Raw genomic sequence first — 6000 nt, 5'->3', positions numbered from 1 at the left:
AGCAGTGTTAAGGGTTATTTGAATAATAGTTTTTCAATGAAAGACCTTGGTGAAGCATCATATATATTAGGCATCAAGATTTATAGAGATAGATCAAGACGCCTAATAGGGCTATCACAGAGTACATATCTGGACAAGATTCTAAAGAAGTTTAGAATGGACGAAAGTAAGAAAGGGTTCTTACCAATGTTACTGTGCAAGGTATTGAGTAAAACTCAAGGACCGGCTACGGCAGAAGAAAGAGAAAGGATGTGTAACATCCCCTATGCCTCTAAAGAGGATCTATCATGTATGCCATGCTATGTACTAGACCGGATATAGCACATGCCGTTAGTTTGACTAGCAGATATCAAAGTGATCCAGGAATGGAACACCGGACAGCGATCAAGAATATCTGAAGTACTTGAAAAGAACTAAGGATATGTTTCTTTGTTATGGAGGTGACCAAGAGCTCGTTGTAAATGGTTACACCGATGCAAGTTGGAACACTGATCCCGATGACTCTAAGTCACAACTGGGTACGTGTTTATATTGAATGGTGCTGCAGCAAAGCTGGGCAAGCTCGAAGCGATTGCACGGTGGCGAAGTCTTCAACAGAATCGTAGTACATAGCGGCTTCGGAGGCTTCATCGAAGCGGTATGGATGAAGAGGTTCATTGTAGAGCTCGGTGTGGTTCCTAGTGCATTGGACCCATTAATCATTTACTTGTGATAACATGGGTGCCATCGCCAATGCACAAGAGCCAAGGTCACACAAGAGGCTGAAGCATATCAAGCTGCGTTACCACTCGATTCGCGAGTACATCAAAGATGGAGAAGTAAAGATTTGCAAAGTACACACTGATCTGAATGTAGCAGATCCGTTGACTAAAGCTCTCCCTAGGGCAAAGCATGACCAACACCAGAATGCCATGGGTGTTAGGTATATTACAATGTAATCTAGATTATTGACTCTAGTGCAAGTGGGAGATCAAGGAGATATGCCCTAGAGGCAATAATAAAGTGGTTATTATTTATATCTTTATGTTTATGATAAATGTTTATATATCATGCTAGAATTGTATTAACCGAAACATTAGTACATGTGTGATATGTAGACAAACAAGAAGTCCCTAGTATGCCTCTTAAACTAGCTTGTTGATTAATGGATGATTAGTTTCATAATCATGAACATTGGATGTTATTAATAACAAGGTTATGTCATTGTGTGAATGATATAATGGACACACCCAATTAAGCGTAGCATAAGATCTCGTCATTAAGTTATTTGCTATAAGCTTTCGATACATAGTTACCTAGTCCTTATGACCATGAGATCATGTAAATCACTTATACCGAAAGGTACTTTGATTACACCAAACACCACTGCGTAAATGGGTGGCTATAAAGGTGGGATTAAGTATCCAGGAAAGTATGAGTTGAGGCATATGTATCAACAGTGGGATTTGTACATACCGATGACGGATAGATATACTCTGGTCCCTCTCGGTGGAATGTCGTCTAATGTCTTGCAAGCATATGAATGAGTTCATAAGAGACCACATACCACGGTACGAGTAAAGAGTACTTGTCAGGAGACGAGGTTGAACAAGGTATAGAGTGATACCGAAGATCAAACCTCGGACAAGTAAAATATCGCGAGACAAAGGGAATTGGTAATATATGTGTATGGTTCATTCGATCACTAAAGTCATCGTTGAATATGTGGGAGCCATTATGGATCTCCAGATCCCGCTGTTGGTTATTGGTCGGAGTGAGTACTCAACCATGTCCGCATAGTTCTCGAACCGTAGGGTGACACACTTAAAGTTGGATGTTGAAATGGTAGCACTTGAATTATGGAATGGAGTTCGAATATTTGTTCGGAGTCCCGGATGAGATCCCGGATATCACGAGGAGTTCCGGAATGGTCCGGAGAATAAGATTCATATATAGGATGTCATTTTATGTGAAATAAAATGTCGCGGAAGGTTCTATGGAAGGTTCTAGAAGGTTCTAGAAAAGTCCGGAAGAAACCACCAAGGAAGGTGGAGTCCACAAGGGACTCCACCTCCATGGCCGGCCAGCCCTAGATGGGGTGGAGTCCCAAGTGGACTCCACCATAGGGGGCCGGCCACCCCCCACATGGGAGGTGGGAATCCCACCTTTGGGTGGGAGTCCTAGTTGGGCTAGGTTTCCCCCTCCTATGGAAGGTTTTGGTTTCGGGTCTTATTCGAAGACTTGGACACCAACACTTGGGATCCACCTATATAATGAGGGGCCAAGGGAGGGGGCCGGCCACCCCCAAGACCATAGCTTGGCCGCCCCCCTTGAGTGGCCGGCCACCCCCTCCCAAACCCTAGCTTTGCTCCTCCACTTCATATTGCCCGCGTAGCTTAGCGAAGCTCCGCCGGACTTCTACACCGCCACCGACACCACGCCGTCGTGCTGTCGGATTCAAGAGGAGCTACTACTTCCGCTGCCCGCTGGAACGGGGAGGTGGACGTCGTCTTCATCAACAACCGAACGTGTGACCGAGTACGGAGGTGCTGCCCGTTCGTGGCGCCGGAACCGATCGTGATCAAGATCTTCTACGCGCTTTTGCAAGCGGCAAGTGATCGTCTACCGCAGCAACAAGAGCCTCATCTTGTAGGCTTTGGAATCTCTTCAAGGGTGAGACTCGATACCCCCTCGTTGCTACCGTCTTCTAGATTGCATCTTGGCTTGGATTGCGTGTTCGCCGTAGGAAAATTTTTGTTTTCTATGCAACGTTATCCTACAAACACAACCCCCTCAAAAGTAAACTAGATAGGTCCGGTAGACTGAAGATAAAATACACTAGCAAAGTCTTGTAGATGTTTCCTTCATAAACCATTTAGCGGTGCTTCCCAATGTTCGATTAAACCTAGGTCTTCTAGGAAAAACACTTACCATACTACAATCCGTAATCTGGATCGGAGGTATCAACCCTTTTTCTGGCGCCGTTGCCGGGGAAGCAATTTCACTATTACGGTAAGTTTACTAGAGATCTTGTTAGTTATATTATTTTTAGTTTTAAGTTTTTATTTACTGTTATTAATTTACTGTTTTCCTTTTACTTGAAAACCCAAAAAAATACTTACTTCTTCTTTTTCAATCATAGAAGAAAAACCCAAAAAGATAATCACTATGGTAGAAAAGAAGCTTGGGGAATATGTCCCCGAGTGACACAACCGATATCAAAAAGGATCTAGCAAAACTCGAGGAATCACAAGGAACCACCGAGCTTAAAGCTTTATTCTGGTCTTATCACCTCAATAGATGCGATGACCATGGCTTTGGTAACATGCAGAAGGATTATTGGAAGAAGATGAAATCTATCAAGAGGAGTCTTTCTCTCTAATGGCTTGCTTGCCTTCTCAGATATAAATATGAAGAATCATATTCACTTATCACATTTATTCCACCTGGCACATTCACTATCACCATGAACCGAATCACCCCCGCGCCTATTTTTCCACCTGCAGAAACTCATTTGTTTCTTATTAGTTGTTTAATTTTATGCACTTTACTTTATTGCACTATCAATACTCCAAACTCTTATTATTCACACTCACCACTTTCCATTTCAATTCTTGCAGTCAATTCACCTAAGACTTGTGACACCTTGGGTGCGACAAAAACACCGCAGATAAACATCCTTGTAAGGGTATATTGCCCCTATGTGTGGTTTCGGTAATTAGTGACAACCCCTATGGACTAATGTTTTCATTGAGTTTATGTGAAGGAATATTCCATATGTATTAATTGTAGTCCATGTGTTGGATTCAAGTATGGATGCCATGAAGATAAAAATATACCTTGTGTATTGGCATCAAGATCATCGATTTGAAGATATATATGTGATATGATCAAGAAGAAGAAATGAAGATGGAGTTCTTATGTGGAACTCAATATTAGCCATGCTCTAGCTTATGTGATAAGCAATGAATGATCAAGATCTTGAGTGCTTGATTCCAAATGAAGAATTCAAGTTATGGCTCTAAGTCGGTGTCATGATAGTCTCATAAGTTGAGCTATGGTTGACTAAGATTTAGAGCATGCAAACAAATGAAGAATTCTATATACACCTCAAGATAGTATGATAGAGCATGAGAAGATACAAGGTTGACCAATACAAAAAGTGAAGAATAGATTCAAGTTTGGTCAACAGATGAAGCATGAAGAATGTGCCACATGAAGTCATGTGGTATGGTAAGCCTTGTCAATTATGCTTTATGAACTAACCCATCATATATGTGCCCTTGTGTTGCCTATATGGGTTAGGTATCTTTCCATGGGCATGAATCAAAAGTGAGATCTCATATAGTCCATTTGAGAATGACATCAAGTGGTGATCTTGAGTTGGGCAAGTTCAAGTTGAGCATCTCAAGAGAATCATATGCCTGAAGCTTGCCATCCATTTGGTGATGATGGACATGTGAAGATGTGCATCAATGAAGCTATCCCATCATGGTGTATGGGGGAGCATTTGTGAGTCTTCACGAAACAACAATGATCAAGTGAGGCATTCCGGCTTGAGTGCATTGATGCGTGCAGTTGACACACGTCCGTTGGGAACCCCAAGAGGAAGGTGTGATGCAGACAGTAGCAAGTTTTCCCTCAGAAAGAAACCAAGGTTTATCGAACCAGGAGGAGCCAAGAAGCACGTTGAAGGTTGATGGCGGAGGGATGTAGTGCGGCGCAACACCAGGGATTCCGGCGCCAACGTGGAACCTGCACAACACAACCAAAGTACTTTGCCCCAACGAAACAGTGAGGTTGTCAATCTCACCGGCTTGTGATACGTCTCCAACGTATCGATAATTTCTTATGTTCCATGCCACATTATTGATGATATCTACATGTTTTATGCACACTTTATGTCATATTCGTGCATTTTCTGGAACTAACCTATTAACAAGATGCCGAAGTGCCAGTTGCTGTTTTCTGCTGTTTTTGGTTTCAGAAATCCTAGTAACGAAATATTCTCGGAATTGGACGAAATCAACGCCCAGGGTCCTATTTTGCCACGAAGCTTCCAGAAGACCGAAGAGGAGACGAAGTGGGGCCACGAGGTGGCCACAACCTAGGGCAGTGCGGCCCCCCCCCTTGGCCGCGCGGCCCTGTGGTGTGGGCCCCTCGTGCCGCCTCCTGACCTGCCCTTCCGCCTACTTAAAGCCTCCGTCGCGAAACCCCCAGTACCGAGAGCCACGATACGGAAAACCTTCCAGAGACGCCGCCGCCGCCGATCCCATCTCGGGGGATTCAGGAGATCGCCTCCGGCACCCTGCCGGAGAGGGGATTCATCTCCCGGAGGACTCTACGCCGCCATGGTCGCCTCCGGAGTGATGTGTGAGTAGTCTACCCCTGGACTATGGGTCCATAGCAGTAGCTAGATGGTTGTCTTCTCCCCATTGTGCTTAATTGTCGGATCTTGTGAGCTGCCTAACATGATCAAGATCATCTATCTGTAATTCTATATGTTGCGTTTGTTGGGATCCGATGAATAGAGAATACTTGTTATGTTGATTATCAAAGTTATGTCTATGTGTTGTTTATGATCTTGCATGCTCTCCGTTACTAGTAGATGCTCTGGCCAAGTAGATGCTTGTAACTCCAAGAGGGAGTATTTATGCTCGATAGTGGGTTCATGCCTCCATTGATATCTGGGACAGTGACAGAAAGTTCTAAGGTTGTGGATGTGCTGTTGCCACTAGGGATAAAACATTAGTGCTATGTTCAAGGATATAGTCACTGATTACATTACGCGCAATACTTAATGCAATTGTCTGTTGTTAGCAACTTAATACTGGAGGGGGTTCGGATGATAACCTGAAGGTGGACTTTTTAGGCATAGATGCATGCTGGATAGCGGTCTATGTACTTTGTCGTAATGCCCAATTAAATCTCACTATACTCATCATAATATGTATGTGCATGGTCATGCCCTCTTTATTTGTCAATTGCCCAACTGTAATTTGTTCACCCAACATGCTGTTT

Source organism: Lolium perenne, chromosome 2 (assembly GCF_019359855.2).
Source record: "Lolium perenne isolate Kyuss_39 chromosome 2, Kyuss_2.0, whole genome shotgun sequence".
NCBI classification, from domain to species: Eukaryota; Viridiplantae; Streptophyta; class Magnoliopsida; order Poales; family Poaceae; genus Lolium; species Lolium perenne.
The sequence above is the reverse complement of the archived record's forward strand: the minus strand, read 5'-3'. Positions refer to the sequence as shown.